General features: G+C 47.8%; 1 protein-coding gene and 1 pseudogene across 10 annotated transcripts in view; both read left to right on the plus strand.

The window, feature by feature from the left end:
• LOC142814752 (uncharacterized) overlaps positions 1-22,753 on the plus strand; it is a 40,712-nt pseudogene extending 17,959 nt beyond the window's left edge.
• Positions 1-22,807, plus strand: part of Fas2 (neural cell adhesion molecule fasciclin 2) — a 335,700-nt gene that overhangs the window by 289,494 nt on the left and 23,399 nt on the right. The gene's annotated exons all lie outside the window — the stretch shown is intronic.

Below are 22,807 nucleotides of genomic sequence, written 5' to 3' on the forward strand. Positions count from 1 at the left end.
TTGGATAATAATAAATTTATATTAAAATCACCAATCAGAACAACCGACAGACCTGTCATGGTAGCGTACTCAAGAATCTTGCTAACAGACAAACTAAATTCATGAAAATCACCAGAAGGGGGGCGATAGATAGCCGCAATCACGGTACTACAACATTTGACAGCAATTGACTCATAATCATCGTTAACGGCTGAAAATTCAGCGAGAACAAAGTAGTTCAGGTTATTTCTGATATAAAGTGAACAACCACCTCCTCGACGACCTTTCCTGTAGACACTTTCACACTTGTATCCATCAAGAAAATTGACATCAGAAACCGACGAAAACCACGTCTCTGTAAATGCCAGAATGTCAAATTTATGGTCTAGTGCCTCCAGAGCTGTTTCTAATTCCATGACCTTACCACTCAAGCTTCTGCTATTTACATGAAAAATAGACAAATGATCACTCGGCTTTAAAGAATGACTCCGCAAGGTAGAATTGAAAATAGAGCTGTTATAATAGCTTATGCTAGATGATTCTTTCATCATAGAAAAAAGAAAAAAAAAAAAAAAGTACGCGAACACAGAAAGACACGTCACAAACTGATCAGTAGCTTATTGTATCTTATCTAAGTCGGTTTGACATTCAATGCGGATCGCTCGCTCGCCCTGTGCCTTACGCACAAACATCTTTCCTTCTTTCTGCCAAACAAACTGATAGTGCTTTTCTTGCGCCCTAGCCCTCATTAGCCACAAAAGCTTCCTGTTTTCTGCCGTCAGATTATCCAAGAAATAGACATCCGATTTTGAAGACTTCAAATAGCCTTTCTTTGCCATCCATTCATTCCGTGTAGCGCACGATACAAAGCGAACGAGCACCGCTGGTTCTTTACCTGGCTTGGGCGGAAGCCTGTGCAAGCCGTCAATATTAGCTGGCGTGAGCTCGGCAAGGTTTAACTGTTTCGCCAGGTTATTCAGTTTACCGAGCAACTGTTCGCCTTGGCTATGGGGGATACCATGAATTTCCAAATTTTGACGGCGGCTATATTGCTCTAAGTAGTTGAGATGCTGTCGCAGCTTCTGAATTTCCAGAGGGTCATTGGCTGCTTCAGCCTTTTCAACTCTTTTCTTTAGAGTAGCTATTTCACATGATTGCTTCCTCATCTCGATGAGTACATCGTCATACTGCTCTGACAAGTGTTTAACAGATTGTTCCATATTTTGGACTGTGTCCTTCAGTTGCATTAGTTGATCTATTCTGCTTTTAATGGTGGGTATCTCCGACAACTTGCGATTTATTTCAGCCAGTATTTTTCCAGTGTCAGATGTCTGCTGCAGCTGCAACTTCCCGCTGCCGGCGTTCGCACGTGCAGCCAGAATAACACATGCTTGACATTTCCATGCTTTTTTTACTGCCTCGTCGCCTGTCTTAAAAGCAGACTTTGTTACTCCTGAGCATGGTCCAATGTGATAACCGTAGCTACATTCGGAGCACATTGGGCAACTACCGGGATCGGGAAGTGCCTCTTTGCACACTAAACACAAGGCAGAAGCTGCCATTCTCAGTACACACCCGAAATGTACAACACTTCAAATCACGCAGCTCCCACAAGCAAAGCAAAACGACGACAAAACGAAAAAGCGATTTTGTGGTGGTGGTAGGCGGCACAACAGAGAAGAAATGTTAAGGCTTTGTAACTAACCTGCAAGATAGAAGAAATCAGTCTCCCGAGCGTCCGCCCGCCACCACCACCGCTGAACAAATGCGATGGTATCTGATGCGCTTCGTTCTTTTACACAGCTCGATGACGTCACGAAGATTGCGAGGCCCACGTAATGTCAGCACTGTCAAAGTTCCAGAGCTGTCAAATCCGAAGAACTCGGAAACCCTGAGTTGCCTCTCCTCAGAGATGAAAAAACGATGTTTCCAGGTTGGCCTGTTCCTTTTGGGACAGCTCGGGGTCTGCACGAAGCGTGGGAGGTCCGTGTGGTTTCCTGCAAGATAGAAGAAATCAGTCTCCCGAGCGTCCGCCCGCCACCACCACCGCTGAACAAATGCGATGGTATCTGATGCGCTTCGTTCTTTTACACAGCTCGATGACGTCACGAAGATTGCGAGGCCCACGTAATGTCAGCACTGTCAAAGTTCCAGAGCTGTCAAATCCGAAGAACTCGGAAACCCTGAGTTGCCTCTCCTCAGAGATGAAAAAACGATGTTTCCAGGTTGGCCTGTTCCTTTTGGGACAGCTCGGGGTCTGCACGAAGCGTGGGAGGTCCGTGTGGTTTCCTGCAAGATAGAAGAAATCAGTCTCCCGAGCGTCCGCCCGCCACCACCACCGCTGAACAAATGCCCATTTAATGATTTTAAATGGGACGTCCTCAACACGTCTTATGGTAGTGATCATCAACCCGGCATCATAAAACTCATACCATCTTACCCAACTCTAACAAGCAGGCCACGCCGGTGGAAACTACAGCTCGCGAACTGGCCAGTTTTCACAGAAAACGCTAAGCTCGATGAAGTTTTCTCATCGGAGCTTTCTGTTGAGGAACTAAACGAAGAGTTCGTCAAAGTGTTAATCTTAGCAGCAGAAAAAGCAATACCGCAATCATCCGGCGTCGTGCGCAAGAAATTCAACCCTTGGTGGACAAACGAGTGTACTGTTGCCAAAAAACTACAAAATAAGGCCTGGGGAATTCTACGAAGATACCCCACGTACACCAACCTCATCAACTTCAAACAGGCAAAAGCCAGAGCCCGATTTATTCGAAGACAGGCAGAAAAGGATTCATGGCAAAAATACATATCATCAATTAACAGTTCAGTCACATCTAAACACATCTGGGACCAGGTGAGGAAGTTCAAAGGAGAGTACTCCTCCTACACAATACCACTGCTCACAAGTCCAGACACACAATCAACACTAGGAGACCAGGCCAACCTATTAGGAGAACACTTTTATAAGGTATCATGCTCAGCAAATTACACCAATACATTCCTGAAATATAAAGAAAATGCAGAAAGACAAAGATTGCCTACTAGCAGTACCTCAAATGAAAGTTATAACCTTCCGCTTACGCTGCACGAATTGAACAGGGTACTCTCTGCCGGTAGAAAAACGGCAACAGGGTCTGACCAAATACACTACGCAATGTTGGCACACCTATCCCAAGCATCCGCACGGGCACTTCTCCAATTCTTCAACAAAATATGGGACTCTGGCATAATGCCTGAAGATTGGAAAAAAGCCATAGTCATACCATTCCTAAAACCTGGTAAACCCCCAACAACCCCAATTAGCTACAGGCCCATTGCATTAACAAGTTGCCTTGCAAAAACTTACGAAAGCATCATAAATATTAGACTCACCTTCACTCTAGAATCGGAGCACCTAATAGACGCACACCAGTGCGGATACAAAAAGGGCTGTTCCACCACTGATCACATTGTTAGGCTGGAACAAGAAATACGACAAGCATTTCTACACAAACAGTTCTGTCTCTCGGTCTTCTTTGACCTAGAGAAAGCATATGACACAACTTGGAGATACGGAATTCTCAGAGATCTAGCTAACTTAGGGATTCGCGGAAGAATGCTGAACTGCTTACACGATTTTTTATCGAATAGAACTTTTCAAGTACGTTTGGGTACGGTACTGTCACGAACATTTGTCCAAGAAAATGGTGTACCACAGGGCTGCGTTTTGAGCACCACCCTGTTTATAGTAAAAATGAACTCCATCAACAGGGCTATACCCCGTACAGTCATGCACTCCATCTATGTTGATGATCTACAAATTGCATGCCGAGCCTCCAGCCTATCATCCTGCGAAAGGCAACTCCAAATTACAATAAATCGGCTTACGAAATGGGCCGACCAAAATGGTTTCCGCTTTTCAGCCCAAAAAACCACAGCTGTTCTCTTTACGCAAAAGAGAGGACTGTTCCCTGAACCCGCGCTCAAACTATACAACATCAACATGCCGGTAAAACAAGAACACAAATTTCTAGGAATCACATTCGACCGAAAACTAAACTTTCTGCCACACATAAATGCACTGAAAACTAAGGCAAACAAAGCACTCAATGTGCTCAAAATACTCTCCCATAAACACTGGGGTTCCGATCGATTCTGCCTTGTACGTATTTACCGATCCCTTGTACGCAGCATTTTAGACTACGGATGCATAGTCTACGGCTCGGCGCAAAACTCGTACATCCGCCGTCTTGACCCTATACACAACCTCGGTCTCCGTCTGTCAAGTGGTGCTTACAGAACATCACCTGTGCAAAGTCTATACGTAGAATGCAATGAGCCCCCTCTATGTGATCGAAGAGCATTACTAACCTTGTCATGTGTTTTAAGAATAAGGTCGTCACCTGAACACATCTGCTATGAAATTGCCGCAAAATGTGACTCGCGCTCACACTATCTCAACAAACCGAACCTAATCAAACCACTTGTCCTACGTTTCGAGGAATACTGCCGCTTTTATACCATCCCTGTTGAATCACTAGATGTCGCTATTAAACCACCAAGACTGCCGCCATGGTTTGACCTGTCACAGCTATGCGAATTTTCACTTAGCCGTTTCAACAAAAAAAGCACCCCACCAGAACACATAATCCAAGAATTTTATACACTTCAGCACGAATATAGGGATTACGAAGAATTTTACACAGATGGCTTAAAAACGGAGGACCACGGGGGTATTGGGATTGTGACGACGAAAAGCGCAATTTCTGTGAAAGTACCTCGTAGTTTTTCCATTTTTTCAGCTGAAGCTTATGCCTTGAGTGAAGCAGTTCGGAAAATCATCGCTGAAAAATACAAGAAAGCAATCATATACACCGACTCACTAAGCACACTAAAAGCACTACATATAAAATCCGAATGTGAGCCTATAGTAGGCGACATTCTAAACATGGTATACTTAAACAGCCAGGCAACCTGCATCCGTTTCTGCTGGGTCCCAAGTCATGTTGGGATACCTGGAAACGAAAAAGCAGATAAGTATGCTTCCCAGGCAGCCCATAAAACAGTAACAAAAGTAAAAATTCCCCTTAAAGATATCCAGAGAACAATTCGTCTGGCCCTACTAGCAAAATGGCAAAAGCAATGGGACACCTGCATGAACAATAAGCTCCACCTGGTGAAACCCACACTCGGGGAATGGAAGACCTGCCGTCACCAGCAACGGTTTATTGAAGTTGTATTATGCCGACTTCGCATTGGACACACACACTTGACACACAACTTCTTACTCGCAAAGGAAGAACAACCAACGTGTGAAAAATGCCAAGAAACGTTAACACTTATGCACATCCTAATCACATGTCCTACCATTGAAACACAGAGACAAAAATATTTCAGCAAGCTATACAAACAACACGTACCTTTACACCCTGCTTTGTTCCTAGGAGATGACCCTCTAGTACCTCTGCCTGACTTGCTAAACTTTCTGAAAGAAATAACCTGTTAAATAAGCTTTAAAATCTCATCTTTTTAGCGTCCATTCCTGAAAGTCTTGTGTCTGGCGCAGCATAGCCTTAGCTGCTTTTGCGCCATAAAAAAACCAAAAACCAAACCATTTCCATGGAGGTCAAATGGTAGAGGTCAGTTTACTGTGCAATGGTCTAAATTGTCGGAGTCCTCCACTGTGGTGTCTCGCATAATCGGATCATGGTTTCGGGACATAATACCTCAGACATTATTATGAGAGTATGAGTTGCACCGGGTGTCTTTAATATCTAGAGGTGTTTTTTTTAAACATATATTAATAATACCAAGTTTGTTGAACCAAGGATTTGCATTATCATTTGAAATGGACACCATGAGAACTTATCAGTGCACTAAATTTGTTGGCGTGTTCTTGATAAGCACTCACTTCTGTTCAGCAGTTCTACACAAAAATTAATGCCAAGTCTTTTAGTGTGATACTTACTTCCCAGCTCGATGGTAATCACAAATTTGAGTGATATTACTTTCTTAAACTGTAAGAGGGATGGTAAGCTGTAAGTGGATAAGCCTATAATCCTTAAAGGAACACTAAAGGGAAATATTAAGTTGCCATTGATTGTTGAAATAGTGATCCAGAAATCTTGCAGTGCTACCTCCGTGCCAAGAAAGGACTTATTTTGAAATGAAAGCACATTTTAGCGGTGAGCATTGTGGTAGCGCACCTCAAATTGCCTGCCTGAAAGTGGTCTTTCTCACATCACTGTTGCCATGCCCAACATTGCACGCCTTTAGCGGATGCCGACACTAGCAGCAGACGGGAAGTAGCAGGAACACAGTAGCAACAACACCTATTGAAACATTGTCTGCTTGCTTGGTTCAACTGGGCCCCACTAGATGGGCCCACCTATCCAGCCTATAACCGCCCCGCCCCGGTGGTCTAGTGGCTAAGGTACTCGGTTGCTGACCCGCAGGTCGCGGGATCGAATCCCAGCTGCGGCGGCTGCATTTCCGATGGAGGCGGAAATGTAGGCCCGTGTGCTCAGATTTGGGTGCACGTTAAAGACCCCCCAGGTGGTCGAAATTTCCGGAGCTCTCCACTACGGAGTCTCTCATAATCATATGGTGGTTTTGGGACGTTAAACCCCACATATCATCATCTACCTAGCCTAACCAACCTATAAAGGAACTATTGAACCATTCGCGCTGTTCGTTATGGTAACACAAGGTGGTTATATATACCGTATTTACTCGATTCTACCGCACCCTCGATTGTAACGCGCACCCGATTTCCACCGCGAAAAAAAAAAAAACGGAAGACATCGATTGCAACGCGCACTCATTTGTCTCGCTGGCCCGCACGATCACACCACTTGAAAAAACTACTCCTTTCGGGAGTGTCTTCCATTTAAATATGAAGTACGGGCGAAGCTTGTGCCCATCTGACGTGTAACAGAGCATTGCCGTCACTGTAGTTTTACCGTGGACCAATGTCAGCACGCGAACTTGCTTCGCCCCCTTCTCGACGGTTGTGGTGCCAGGCATGTTGAAGTAAAGAGGCGCCTGATCGGCATTCCCGATTTGCCCAAGCAGGTAGCCGTTGTTGCGCCGCAAGTTTAGGACGAACCTCTGAAAACTGTGAAGCTTTTCATCGTACTCCTCCGCAAAACTTTTTGCATATGCATGTTCCCCTTCGGAGGGAAAAGCCTTTCCTCTTCATAAAGTTAGTTAGCCAGCACCTGCTCGCTTTAAACTGGCTCCACATTAGACCTTTTTTTAAGACTAATTGCATAGCCCGCACTTGGAGCAGTTCTGTCGTCACGGCACATTCTCGCCGAGCAGCTCTTTAATTTGCGGAAACCGACCCTGCTGTGGTCCACTGAAGCCTTTGCGTGAAGCTTTGCTGTCGACAATCTTCTGCTTTTGTTTCCGCCGATCCCGCACGCACGTTTCGGGAACTCCGAACGACCGCGATGCAGCCCGATTTACGTCTGTTTCCGCACACGCGATGGCTTTTCTTTTAATAGCGGCATCGTGGTGCACTCGAGTTTTTAGAGTCGGCCCTTCCACGCCGTCGATGCTAATGCACTACTAGATGACGAACTCCTCAGCACACGTACGAAGTGCCGCACATGGGAAACACATAGGCAGAAATGGCTGATGCGCCATTCCAACGCACGTAGGGGGCGGCCATTTTGGATTTGCCGATGGCAATAGATTGAACGTATTTTTTTTTTGTACTCGATTCTAACGCGCATGCGATTTATGAACTCGCTTAACCGGAAAAAAGGTGCGCGTTAGATTCGAGTAATTACGGTAATTATATATATATATATATATATATATATGAAGTCTTGGTTTGGAAGACCTTTATTAGGCCCAAGGAACCGGCAGCCGACAGCTACGATGAACGAACCAAGATGATGGTGCTATGCGACAACGATGAGGATGCATGAGCAATACATGATAAACCGGCAGCCGACAGCTACGATGAACGAACCAAGATGATGGTGCTACGCGACAACGATGAGGATGCATGAGCAATACATGATAATGATGATAATGTACAGGTGAAAAGGATGGGTATACTAAATGCCCACACCAATTCCCCCCACGTGAACGCGGCCAGCCTGGCCGCAGCAAGTCAAGGGGACAAAGAACCTCGCATGAAAGGCTTCGTATGGGAGACGACCTCTGTAGTTTGATAACAGTGATCTGCTGGGGCTACAAGTGGCGTCACGCGATGATTCACTGGTGAAGTCTCTTCAAGAACTGTGTACGGTCTGATAAACCGTGGCTGAAATTTGTCACACAAACCAGGTGTGCAAATAGGCGTCAAAAGGAGCACTTCGTCTCCAGGTTGAAAGGATACAGCACGATGAAATTCATCATAAACTAGCTTTCTGTCTTGCTTTCGGGCTTCAGTGTTTATACAAGCACGTTGGCGGCACTGTGCGAGTCGAAAACGTATTCCTCTGAAGAGGATGGAGATGAATCCGCGCGGCAGGTAAAGAAAGAAACGTCCAGGAAAGAAGTGGGGGAGCATCCATAAACTAGGTAAAATGGTGAGTAGCTGGTTGTCCACTGAATGGCCGTATTGTAGGCGAGAGTGACGAATGGTAGAACTACGTCCCAGTTCTTGTGGTATGGTTGAATAAAGGCGGCGATCATGTCGGCAAGAGTCCGGTGGAATCGCTCAGTGAGGCCGTTAATGAGGGTATGATAATTAGAGGTAGTCTTGTGAGTTGTGCCGGAGGCGTGAAGAAGTTCGTTCACTAGTTGTGAAAGGAAGGCTTTTGCACGGTCACCGAGCAATACACGTGGAGCACCATAGCACAGTATAATGGCTCGGAGCATGAAATCGGCAATTTCAGAAGCTAAACCAGTAGTGACGGATGCCATCTCAAGGTAGTGCGTCAAATGGTCAATGGCTGTTACTATCCACCGGTTTCCAACAGCACTGACTGGAAGGGGGCCATAAAGGTCGATGCCTACAACTTCGAATGGTTTGGCTGGGCACGGAAGAGGCTGTAGTGTACCGGCTGGAGCAGATGTTGATAGTTTTATACATTTGCAGGTTGTGCCAAACCCGACGTACCGAGCTACACTAGTGGTAATGCCTGGCCAATAAAACCGACTTCAAAGGCGATTTTAGGTTCTATGGTTACCAAGGTGACCAGCAGTCGGATGGTCATGAAGCGCTCTGAGGACTGCGGACCGAAGCGATCGGGGTAAAACGGGAACCCAGCGCTGACCGTCAGGATGGCAATTTAGCGGTACAGCACCGAGTTGTCCAGCTTAAATTGCGGGAGTTGGCGACGGAGCCTCGCAATAGATGGGCAGGAACTGCCAGTGAGATAGCCTATAATACGCCGACAGTATGGGTCAGTCAGCTGTCGAAGAGAAAAATCGTGGTGGTAGTCCGAAGGCAGCTGGTCTACAGAGGCGAGAGAAGGGACCGCCGTAGATGTGGACTTCGAGGGTGTGTTGTGAAAAGTGATTGCGAAAACGCCGAGTGGAACCGCTGGTAATAGGCAGCGAGATAGAGCATCGGGGTCACTATGCTTTCTTGCCACACTTGTATACGATGTCAAAATCATTCTCTTGGAGGCGTAGAATCCAGAAGCCCACATAAAGCATGATGGTCGGTCACAGTGGTGAAATGGCGGCCGTGCAGATAAGGACGAAACTCCTGCACTCGCCAAACGATGGCGAGGCACTCCTGCACAGTGATCGTGTAGTTCTTCTCGGCTGCGGAGAGGACGCGGCTGGCGTATGCAACGACTCGCTCTCGCGAAGAGTTGTCGCGCTGTAGGAGCACGGCTCCTGAACCGCGGCCGCTAGCATCTGTGTGCAGGAAGGTCGGTGCATCATCGTGAAAATGAGAAAGTACAGTGTTGGTCGTGAGGGCACTCTTCAACCTTTCAAAAGCCGATTCACATTCCAGAGACCACTGAAAGGATATACTGAAACCACGTAGCTTATGGAGTGGTGCGGCTATGGAGGCAAAGTTTTGTATGTATCGCCGAAAGTAAGAGGTGAGACCAAGGAAACTTCGCAAATCTTTCAGTTTTTCAGGGCGAGGGAAGCGAATCACTGCAGCGGTTTTATCAGGGTCTGGACGAATTCCATCCTTGCTCACAACATGACCGAGGACCTTGATAGATCTGCTGGCGAAATGTCACTTCTTGGTGTTAATTTGAAGACCAGAACCCGCAAGACAAGTCAGAACCTTGTCCAAGCGTTGCAGATGTTGAGGAAACGTCTGTGAAATGACAACAATGTCGTCGACGTAACATAGGCAAGTTTTCCATTTCAGGCCACGCAGCACAGTCTCAATCATGTGCTCAAAAGTTGTGGGCGCATTGCATAGACTGAACCGCATAACATTGAATTTGTATAGTCCGTCCGGGGTTGCAAACGTAGTTTTTTCTTTATCATCTTCGTGCATGAGGATTCGCCAATAGCCGGAACGCAAGTCCTGTGCCAAACGAACAGCCGGTGTGCCAAAGACATGGCGAAGCTGATCTTTGAAGGCTGACCAGTCGGGGATGTCGATGAAGTGGTTGAGGAACCACGTCTTCACGACACCCGTAAGGTGGAATGAGACGTGAGCGAGTTTGTAGGTGTTATCGCACCGGTTAGCAGCGCTGACACGTTCGAAATCGTCCAGCCATTCCTCCTCATCTTCCCCGCGCATACCAGCGAAAGGATGGGGCTCATGCTGGAGGCTGTTAATGACGTGAGAAGGCGCGGCACGTGGTGGCAGAGTGGGAACGGCTGCAGCACCGACCTCATCTTGGTGAGACATATTTCCGGACACCTGACTCAAGCGGCGACCTGAACGTAGCTCCAGGGGGTAGAGTGGTCGAAAGGACGACAGGGGATCTAACAGCACCCTCCACCACGTATGAAGTCTTGGTTTGGAAGACCTTTATTTGGGCCGAGGAACTGGCAGCCGACAGCTGCGATGAACGAACCAACATGATGAGGATGCTACACGACAACGATGAGGATGCATGAGCAACACATGATGATGATAATGTACAGGTGAAGAGGAAGGGTATACTAAATGCCCACAATATATTGTAGCGATGCTGAGGCAGACAGATTAAAAAAAAAACAAGCGTTTTTATTAGGGCAAACTTGTGCCCACGATTCTAAAGACTATGGTCGTTTAGTCCAAGTAGCCGAGTGGCACAGATCCAACTACCTTCCTCTTCCTCGTGGCCGGAGCGCAGGAACGCGAGGCACATGCCAGCCGGGTCTTGCTGGTGCTGGATACGATGATTGTGGCGGGCTACTTGAACGTGGCGAACCTGTCGCAGCATTACCCCCCTCCTCAGATGCATCATCTTGATGCTTAAGACAGTGAAAAGGTACATGCGCACTCTCACTCGTTTTCGGACGATCTGTCATGATAGGGCTTCATGCGAACTACGTGTACCACTTTCGTGGGATCGCGGCGTCTTGAACTCACGTGTCCAGCGTATCTGACTTCATAAACGACGTTGCTGATACGGTTGAGTACTTCATAAGGACCGAAGTATCGGCAAAGAAGTTTTTCAGAGAGTCCATGGCGGCGCACTGGTATCCATATCCACATTTTGTCACCGGGTTGATAAAGTGCGTCGCTGCGTCGCTTGTTGTACTGACTAGAATTGACGTGCTGTTGGTGGTGTATTCGGTATCTTGCCATTTGCCGTGCTTCTTCGGCTCTTTGCAAGAAGTCATCTAAGTCAGGTGGATAGCTGCTTTCGTCCTGCAGTGGTAACATGGCATCCAGTGGGGTGGTCACTCTTCGGCCGAATACTAGTTCGAAAGGGGCAACGTGGGTTGTTTCTTGAACGGCTGTATTATATGCGAATGTTACGTAGCGTAATATTTCATCCCACTGTTTATGTTCAACATCGACATACATTGATAGCATGTCGGTCAGAGTTCTGTTGAGGCGTTCGGTTAAGCCATATGACTGAGGGTGATACGCCGTTGTTCTTCTGTGATCGGTATTTGCCACGCATCAGGCATTGCATTAGGTCTGCAGTAAATACGATGCCCCCGATCTGTAATAACGACGATGGGCGCACCATGTCTGAGCACTATGTTGTTCACAATGAACTTGGTGACTTCGGCAGCTGTCGCACTGTACAGAGAGTCAGTCTCAGCATAACGGGTCAGATAGTCTGTGGGTACGACTATCCATTTCTTGCCTGCACACGATGTCGGGAAAGGTCCTAGGAAGTCCATGCCGACTTGTGGGAATGGGGCATCCGGAGGGTCTATTGGCTGGAAAAGGCCGGCTGGTTTTACGGGTGGAGTTTTGCGCCGTTGACATTGACAACAAGTTTTCACGTAGCGCTGCACTGATGCGAGCAACTTAGGCCAATAGTATTTGAGGCGAATCCTGGTGAATGTTTGGCTCACACCCATGTGTCCAGATGTTGGCTTGTCGTGGCATGCGTGCAGAATTTCCTCTCGCATGGCTGTGAGCACGACTCGTAAAAACATTTCACCATTAGGTTCGAAGTTCCTCCTTTAACGGACACTTCCTCGAAGGCAGAACGCGGAGAGCCCTGTGACGTCATCCTGCTGCATTCCGTGGCCACCTGCTCCAGAGACAAGCGCCAAGACACGCGCTATCTTGGTTTCCTTTATCCGGTTATCACGGGAGTCATGTGATCATTCTGACTGTATATATTTCACGACGAAACATGAAAGGGGGCTTTTTTTCTTGGTCACGATGTAACGAGCGTCTGTCGATCACTCTGACGAGCTTGACATGGTGTCAGAAGTGGTTCCAATGTAGCCAACTAGCACTTCAACGGCCCCGTCAACAAGCGAGCGACTGGCAGCTGCGTCTACGAGAACAAGCCGCATCGGCGACAACGCTTCAGAATGGCGGGAATTAAGCCTCCTAAGCCCTTCGATTTCCAGAACACAGCAGACTGGCCCGCCTGGATGGACGAATTTGACGACTACAGATTCGCGTCTGGGCTACATGAGAAAAAAGACGAAGTTCAAGTAAGGACTCTTCTCTATACTATGGGCAGAAAGTCGAGGGAGATTCTTCGGTCGCTAAACGTAAAAGACGAAGAAATGGAGGACTTCGAACTCGTAAAGTCTAAATTTAACGACTACTTTGTCCACACCAAGAACATAGTCTACGAAAGTGCTCGCTTTAATCTACGCTGCCGGCAAATGGGAGAAACAGTAGACCAGTTCGCAACCGAGCTTAGGAAGTTAGCCGACAGATGCGAGTTCGCAGGCATGAAGGAACGCCTAATAAGAGACCGCTTCGTAGTAGGACTACGGGACCAGGTTCTTTCGTAAGAACTGCAGATGGACCCCAAGCTAACGATGGCCACTGCTTTGGCAAGAGCGCGTACGAGCGAAACCATAAAGCAACAGCAAGCAGAACTAGAAGAGCATGAGGGCACAGTCCCAGAAGCTTGCGTCGCCGCAGTAAAGCCCAAGAGAGCCGCTGCAAAAGAGCACGTTTACTCGCTGTCAGAAGCCCGCTTATCATCAAAATAACTGCAGTTATTGTGCCGGACCATTTCACCCGCGAAACAAGTGTCCAGCGCAAAAAGAAACGTGCAGATTTTGCCGGAAGTTGGGCCACTATGAAAAAGCATGCCGAAAAAAGAAGCAAAGAGACACAAATCTCGATAGCATCGCTGAAGCTGATGGCAAGTTTATAGGCACGGTTGAGCAGTGTGCGAACACACAATCTTAGCATTTCGTGACGGTAAAGATAAACGACCAGACGCTTCGCATGAAAGTAGATACGGGAGCCGAAGTGACAGTCGTTGGTGAAAATTATCCTTTTCTTCTGCCTTCTCTGGAAAACGCAGCCGATCTTAAAGGACCTAGCAATACTAGCATCCGTGCGATCGGAAAGTTTGACGCTAAAATATCTTGGAAAGACAGCTGTTCACAACAAACCATTTACGTCGTGCAGAACTTGCGCACGCCCTTGTTGGGATTACCAGCCATAAAAGCTCTGGGAATTGTTCGCTTCCTAGATGAATTAGACACTGCTGACAATATCGGAAGCAAGTATCCCAAGATATTCCAATGCACGGGTACCATATCGGGAGAACACACCATACACCTTGTGCCACATGCAATAGCGTACAGTCTGTCTACACCGTGACAGGTTCCTATTCCCATGAAAGAAAAAGTCAAAAAAGAACTGGACAGGCTAGAACGAGAAGGAATGATACAGAAGGTCGAAGAACCGACAGAATGGTGCGCGCCTATCGTTCCTGTAATGAAGCCGTCTGGAGCAGTAAGGATCTGCGTTCACTTAACTCAATCGAACCAGTTCGTCAGACAAGAGCGTCATCAACTGCCAACAATTGAGCAAGTTACGGGAAGCTTCCAGGAAGCCAAAGTCTTCTCTAAACTAGACGCGCATTCTGGTTTCTACCAGATTAGGCTTTCCGAGGAATGTCAAAAGCTCACGACGTTCATTACGCCGTACGGGCGGTACTGCTACCGCAGGTTGCCGTTTGGGATTACATCCGCACCTGAAATTTTTCAAAGAAAGTTCTCGCAAGTCCTAGAAGGCCTAGACGGCGTACTGAACTACATGGATGACATTCTGGTGTACGGCAAGAACCAAGTGGAACACGACAAGCGGCTTTGTAACGTCCTCGAACGACTTCAACAAGCAGGCGTAACTCTCAACAGGGAAAAGTGTTGTTTCCCAGTTAAACAGGTCGCATTCTTCGGTATGATCTTCGATGCCAACGGCGTGCGTCCAGACCCTGAGAAAGTTAGAGCCATCAAGCAATTGCCCAGACCCCAAAACGTTGCTGAGGTTCGATCCTTGTTAGGTATGATGAACCATCTCGCAAGGTTTTTACCTGATGCAGCATCAATGTCTGCTCCTTTACGCAGCCTCCTCAACAAGGACAGCAACTGGTTTTGGGTACCTCAACAAGAGACAGCTTTTGAGAAGATCAAGACCGCTCTCAGCTCAGACAGATGCCTGGCGAGGTACAACCCCTGGTACTCGACAATTGTATCGGCGGACGCGTCTTCACTAGGGGTTGGCGCAGTACTCCTCCAGGATCAGCCATCTGGTGAGAGACGTCCTGTTGCATATGCCTCCAGATCGCTCACAAAAACAGAGCAGAGGTATTCACAGATCTAAAAAGAAGCATTAGCTTTAACTTGGGCTGCAGAACGCTTCGACGAATTCCCAAGAGGCCTCACGTTCCTATTTGAGACGGATCACAAGCCTCTCCTCCCGCTACTGGGTCGAGATCCTCTTGATTCTCTACCACCAAGAATTCAAAGGTTCAGAATACGTCTTATGCGGTACTCGTTCACGCTAACACACGTCCCGGGGAAAAGCATTGCTACGGCGTACACACTTTCTCGCGCGAGAGTGATGAACACTGCGCTTTCCGTCGGAGAGTTGTCTAAAGCAGACGTTTCGGCTCACGTGGAGGGAGTCGTTCAGTATGCGTTCTCTGACGACATGCTCGAACGCATACGCTCAAAGCAAGCAAACGACCCCGTATGTGCGTCATTGCTCGAAGCTTGTATGCAAGGTTGGCCCGCTAAGCACTACACACCACAACTTCTCAAGCCATTCTGGGCACATCGTGGTAACATCACGGTATGCAAGCAGCTGCTTTTGAAGGACTCAAGGCTGGTGATTCCACGAGCGCTGCGGAAAGAAATGCTTGGGAGGGTTCACAAGGGACACCAAGGAATTGCACGCTGCCGCGCGAGCGCTAAAGAATCTCTGGTGGCCAGGAATTAGCAAAGACATTGCACAAACCGTGGCCAACTGCCAAGCATGCGCCACAGAGCATACCCAATTTTCCGAACCAATGATTCCATTGGAAATAACCGAGCTGCCATGGCAGAAAATCAGAATTGATTTATTTCAGATGATCACTCCAGGTATCCTGAGCTGGCCCTGCTGAATCGAGGAACGTCGTCGAAGACGGTCATCCAGCACCTTAAAAGCTGCTTTGCCAGACATGGGATACCGCAAACGGTAATATCAGACAACGGACCACAATTCATCTCATTCACGTTTGCTGATTTTGCAAGAAACTACGGCTTTAGGCATGTCACAACAAGACCTCGTTACCCTCAAGCTAACGGGGAAGCTGGGCGCATGATAGGGACTCTTAAAAGACTTTTGAAGAAGGCAGAAGACCCCTACATCACATTGCTGAACTATAGAAACACTCCGGGTCCAACCGGCTATAGTCCAGCACAGCTGCTAATGAGCCACCGTTTACGCTCAAAAGTACTCTGCATGCCATCCGCGCTAAGGCCAGAAGTAGTCAAGGCTTCTTGGAAAGAGCAAGATGAAAAATACAGACAAAAACAAAAGATGTATTTTGACAAACGTCATGCTGCGAGACCTCTTCCCTGTCTATCCGCAGGCACTCAAGTATGGCTCAAAGACAGAGGCGCCGAGGGCACGGTCCTTCATCCTTCTAAAACACCGAGATCCTACTGGGTCAAAACTGAAGGAAAAACCGTATGCAGAAACAGGCATCATCTCTTCCTTCTCCCACACGGAGGAGAAACAAGCCCCGTAAGGATGGAGTAGCATCCACGACGAAACAGCGAGCCAACGGACGCGACAGACAAAGACATCATAGCTACCAAGTCGTCTGACATCCAAGAGCCTCGTTCATCGAACAAAACTTCAAGTCCTGAGCAAAGAACGACGCGATATGGGCGCGTCATACGAGCTCCGAAAAGATTTGGTATTGATGATTAATTTCTGAAATGCTTTCCTTTTTTTGGCAGGCCCACGATGCTTATGGTGCATTCAGACGACGGACCGAATCCGGATTTGTCGTGGACGCGGACGGCTAATCTGCGGATGATCCGCCTGCAGGCGCATACACATGATGGACGGTGTTCTAGGCGAAAACAGCCGGATTACCCTCGACAGCAGGTTCGCCGCTCACCTGCGCCCGCTGAAAGCAGACCGGTTTGAGAGTAATCAACATGGATGCCCGCAAGAAGCGACGCTTGACTGCGATGTCTGTCGCGTTGTGACAAATGAACGAGGAGTGCTATTCTGTCAGGAGAAAAGGGAGTTGCTGGTAGAATGTTCTTTCAACTACACTGTTCCCCACTTGTAGAACATCTGAACTCGTCTCCCATCCTTTTTTAGAAGCGGCATGTCGCCGGTTGCAGAAGTTAGAATATTTCACCATCATGACGGCTAAGAATCTCGCGTGTCAACGACGGGGGGTACATTTCTTGAACCATCAAAAGTGGTTTCTGCGTATTTAATCACCTGAGAAAAAAGCCCCCGGAAACTAAGTAAACCATGCTCAAGCGTAAATGATGCCGACCAGTCATGCAGCTGTCCGCGAGTACAGTCACTGTACAGCGAGCCATGGAGGACATGCCGCGAGTAGACGAAAAGTGTACTGGTGGCCAGAAACCCTGAGCTAATCTGCTGAAGTATCGGCTTTCTCCCGCCAGAATCCCGATGTGAGAAACAGGTTGGGTTCATCCGTCCGCGAGCCGCGCGGACGAATCGTGGACGAGGGAAATCGCTGATGTGAGGTCACGTGACGCGCCGTCCATCCCGCCACATCCGGATTCGGTCCGTCGTCTGAATGCACCATTATAAGACGGGGAAGATGTGACGTCATCCTGCTGCATTCCGTGGCCGCCAGCTCCAGAGACAAGCGCCAAGATAGGCGCTATCTTGGTTTCCTTTATCCGGTTATCACGGGAGTCATGTGATCATTCTGACTGTATATATTTCACGACGAAACATTAAAGGGGGCTTTTTTTCTTGGTCACGATGTAACGAGCGTCTGTCGATCACTCTGACGAGCTTGACAAGCCCTTTGGAGAATATGCGAGGGACTTGAACGTCGAGACCCTGCAGGTATTGTATAAGTGCCGGAAAATCCGGATCATCTCGTTGTAGTTGAGCAATTTTGAATGCGTCAACAACGCCTAGAAATGGGAAGTCTTCCTCTTCAGGTACACTTGGATCGATGGGAGAGCGAGACAGGCAGTTGGCATCGCTGTGTTTCCTTTCAGATTTGTACACGACCGTAATGTCATACTCCTGCAGCCTAAGGCTCCATCTCGCTAGTAGTCCTGACGGGTCCTTGAGATTTGCCAGCCAGCATAGAGCATTGTGGTCACTGACAGCTCTGAGCGTTCTATCATAAAGGTAGGGCTAAAACTTGTTTATTGCCAAGATGACTGCGAGGCACTCTTTTTCAGTTGCAGAGTAGTTTGCCTCAGCTTTTATAGTTTGCGGCTGGCATGGGCCAACACTTTCTCTTGACCATTTTGCCACTGGACAAGGATGGCGCCGAGGCCGACATTGCTGGCATCGGTATAGACTTCAGTGTCGGCTGTCTCAACAAAATGAGCAAGTATTGGTGAACCCTGTAGTTGTTTTCTTAATTCGTCAAAAGATTTCCGTTGTTCACTTTCCCATGTGAAGGGCACGCCGTCTTTTGTTAGTTTTGTAAGAGGTTCCGCTATCTTTGAGAAGTTTTCCACAAATCGCCTAAAGTAGGCACATAAACCCAACAATTGATGCACTGACTTTTTGTCTCTGGGTGTAGGGAACCTCTGAACAGTGGCTGTCTTTTCGTGATCATGACGAACACCATCGGAACTAATGACATGTCCAAGGAATCGCAGCTCTTCGAAGCCGAAGTGGCATTTTTCGGGTTTGATTGTCAATTTTGCTGACCGGATGGCTTCCAATACTGTGCGTAGTCGCTCTAGATGTTTGTCAATTGTTGCAGAGAATACCACCACATCATCCAAATACACTAGGCATAACTGCCATTTCAATCCCGCGAGGACAGCATCCATCATTCGTTGTAACGTCGCTGGTGCGGAACAGAGGCCGAATGGAAGCGCTTTGAATTTGTAAAGGCCATCTGGTGTTACGAATGCCGTTTTTTCACGGTCCCGCTCGTCGACCTCTATTTGCCAATATCTGCTTTTCAGATCTAAGGGGGAGAAAAACTTTTCGGATCGCAACCGATCTAGTGTATCGTCGATATGTGGCAAGGTTTAGACATCTCGTTTAGTTACACTGTTCAGTTTTCTGTAGTCGACACAGAATGTGTGTTGTCTTTCTTCTTAACGAGCTCTACAAGGGACACCTATGGACTATTCGAAGGCTGGATGACATCATCCAAAAGCATCTCCTCCACTTGCTTCTTGATAATTTCCCGTTCTTTCTGTGACACCCGATGTGGATGCTGGCATATAGGCCTCGTGTCGTCTTGCGTTATAATTCCGTGCTTCGTGGTTAACGTGCGCTAAACCTTCAAGGCACTTGAAAAGCAATCAGAGAGTTCTTTTACCAAGGCATAATTCTGTTTCTTTTGACTGTCCGGAAGGCTCTGGTTGACGGTCACGAATGTGTCGATGTTGCGGACCACTGGTCAAGTGGTTGATGTCGTTAAGCTGCATAGTTCAGTCGCCATACAGAAGTCGTGTAAATAGGCAATAGCCGTGCCTTGAGCGATGTGTTGAAGTTCATTGGAGAAATTTGTGAGTAGGACATCTGCACAGCCATTCGTCAAGTGAACAAGACCCTTAGCTACGCAGACACCTTTGTTCAAAAACAGCCCTACATTTGTATCCGCTATGCCTTCACGGTTGTACAATGCGTCATTTTCTACGAGCACCATTATACTGCAGCGTGGCGGCACAGTTACGTCATCATGAACAACCCGTAGAGCAGTTCGGCATCGTTCCTCAGATTCCTCCACCGGTATAGCTCGTTCAGTCCAAAACGACATCCTGGACCTACACAGGTTAATTACGGCATCATTAGCTCGCGAAAAATCCATTCCTATAATGAGTTTCCTTGAGCATTCTGCACACAATGAAATCGGCCACGTAAATAAAGCCCCGTATTTCAAGTCCTGCAGTGCGTCTGCCAAGGGGCGTAATAATGTGACCGCCTGCCGTGCGTATCTGCGATCCACTCCACTTTGTCACAATTTTGTTTAGCTTTTTCACCATCTTGTCACTTATCACTGAATAATCAGCACCGGTGTCGACTAAGGCATTCAGCTCCCATCCTTCCATTCTCAACTGCAAATCTGAAGTAATGTTTTCGTTGCTGCACCCATCTACCGAAAATACACCGTCATCGCCCTCAAACCCTATTGGAGGACCTTCGTAACTGACGTTATCAGCGGCCTCACCTCCACAGGTCGCTTGCTTCAGTTTTCCGGGAGTGGACTTTGAGAGCGATCACCAGGCTGCGTTGAAGGTGCACGTGGGCTGGATGACCGGTAGCGCATAGGCGATGGTGACCGTGACCGATGTTGGCATAGAGGTGGCGAGTTCTGGCGCGTGGACAAGTACTCCTTAATCTCCGCTAGTCGTTCGCCGTTTCGGGGGCACGGTGCATGCGACGGGAAGCCTCTTAATCCAGCCTGTGGGTAAAGACAGAATCTGTACAGATGACCCGCTTCCCCACAATGAAAACACAGAGGCCTGCGCTCGTGATCACGCCAGTCGTCACTTTTCCTGGGCCTACACTCCACATAGTGATGTGTGCTACGTGCTTCTGGGGGCAGATAGGTAGCTGTTGGTTCCCGTGGACGAGGTGCGCTGCGTGCTGCAGGTGGGAGAGGAGTTGTCGCCATCGCAACTGCTGCATTGCTGTGTACCGTGGGTTGTCTGACAACCTCAGAGTATGTTCGAATAGGTCGAACTGGCTGCAGCTCGCGCTCTGGCTCTCGTATCACCTGCCTCAGTTCATCACGAACCATGTCCGTAACAGATAGTGCAGTTGGAGTCTGGGGCATTTGCAGTCTGCTCAGTTCTTCTCTAATAACTGATCTAATGAGCTGTCGCAGGGCTTCAACGTCGTTTCGCACGCCTCCGGAGAATACCTGTGCAGATGCGCAGTTAAGATTCTGGTTGTACTGTCGAGCCCGCTGTTCCAGTGTTTTTTCGATAGCCGTCGCTTCCGATTAAAACTCGGCAACTGTGCTTGAGGTTTGCGAACAAGAATGGCGAACAGCTCTTGCTTCACTCCGCGCATTAGATGGCGCACCTTCTTATCCTCAGCCATGTTGTAATCCGCACGCTTGAACAGACGGACCATGTCCTCAATGTACATAGCAGCACTCTCGTTTGTGAGCTGGTTCCTCGATTGAAGAGCAGCCTCCGCCTTTTTTCTCCAGTCTATGTTCGCGAACGTAGCCACCGCTTCTTGTCGAAATGTCTCCCAGGTAGACAACGAGGTTTCATGATTCTCAAACCATGTCTTTGCGAAGTCTTCCAGGGCGAAGTATACGCGACGGAGCTTCTCTCTTTCGTCCCATCCATTCAAGCTCGCCACTCTCTCGAACAGGTCCAACCAATCTTCCACGTCCTCGTACGAGTCGCCATGGAATACTGGCGGCTGTTGCGGTTGGCTAATGAACACTTGTGCCGGTGTTACCTGGCTAGTCATAGTGGTGGCATCCATCGTTTGAATTCCCCTTGGTGTGAAGTGAAGAGGACCGAACTCAGGTGAGTCACCTCGAAGACAGCAACTTGCTCTCTGGTGTACAGGAGTCACTTCCACGGGATTGATACACTGGTCGTCGGGGATACGCTGTCTTGAGCTCGCGGGGCTTCGATTCATAACCCAGCGCCTCCACCAGAAATGTAGCAATGCTGAGGCAGACAGGTTAAAAAAAAGCAAGCGTCTTTATTAGGGCGAACTTGTGCCCACGATTCTAAAAACTATGGTCGTCAAGTCCGAGTAGCCGAGTGGCATAGATCCAACTATCTTTCTCTTCCTTGTAGCCGGAGCGCATGAACACGTGGCGCATGCCAGCCGGGTCTTGCTGTTGCTAGTGCCAGGATGATTGTGGCAGGCTACTTGAACGTGGGGAACCCGTCGCGGCAATATATATAAACCAAACAGAAATGGGGTAGCAGCATTTTATTACACTCCAACCTCAGTATGGAAAAGCCGGATATAATGAAGTAAGTCTTGCAATAGATACTGTGTTAGGAATATACTTTCATAACGAATTTTTGGATACCGTAGGTGCAAATTTGTTATAATGGTGTTCCGAGTGTACGTACAGTTCATAGGGATAATTTCGCAAATGTCCCCCACCCATGGCGTGTCGTGTGATACATTTGGCTTGAAAACACTGTGCTTGATAATATTGTCATTTTGGATACATTGAGCTGACATAAATAGTCATTTGCCTTTAGTGTCTCTTTAAAACCACCAAGATGTGATTCTAGAGCATTGCAGAAAATATTATGTATAGTTGGTTACATCTCCCTCCTCAAAGGAGGAAATGCCACACATGGCTGCTTTTATGGGATTGCATTGACGTCATGAGCCGGACGACCATTCACCCTGCCTGCAGAGAGCGAAGGCGGGACTATCTTATTTTTAGTCGCTGAGGTGATCGGCTTTCGTGCTTCGATCATCTGGGCGGGACCTCGCCTGACTTTTCAAGTTTTATCTGACTATAAAATGTTAGTACCCCAAGTTGACTGTAATTTCTGGCGGAAATAAAATGAAGTCTATCGAGGGGTCATCGGTGAAAATATTAAGGGTGTCTCGCGCTGCCAGTTTGTTGTATAAAAGGCACAAATCCTACATGGGCTTCTATGGAGTAAAGGTGGGAAAATATAAAAACTTTATATCGAGTAATTAGTTGCATTATGTTTTGTTATAGCCAGGTTTAACTTTAGTGTGAAGTCTGTCATCCTGTTGTCTCTTGCCGCTCTTCCTCAGTCTGTGCTATAATGCTCTCATTAAGTTAATCGACAGCCAATAAACCAAGTGCAAATCGCATTACATGTAGTCCTCAGCCATGCAGTTCAGCTGTGTCTATTGCCTAGCGTGTTG

Source organism: Rhipicephalus microplus, chromosome 4 (genome assembly GCF_043290135.1).
Source record: "Rhipicephalus microplus isolate Deutch F79 chromosome 4, USDA_Rmic, whole genome shotgun sequence".
Taxonomy (NCBI): domain Eukaryota; kingdom Metazoa; phylum Arthropoda; class Arachnida; order Ixodida; family Ixodidae; genus Rhipicephalus; species Rhipicephalus microplus.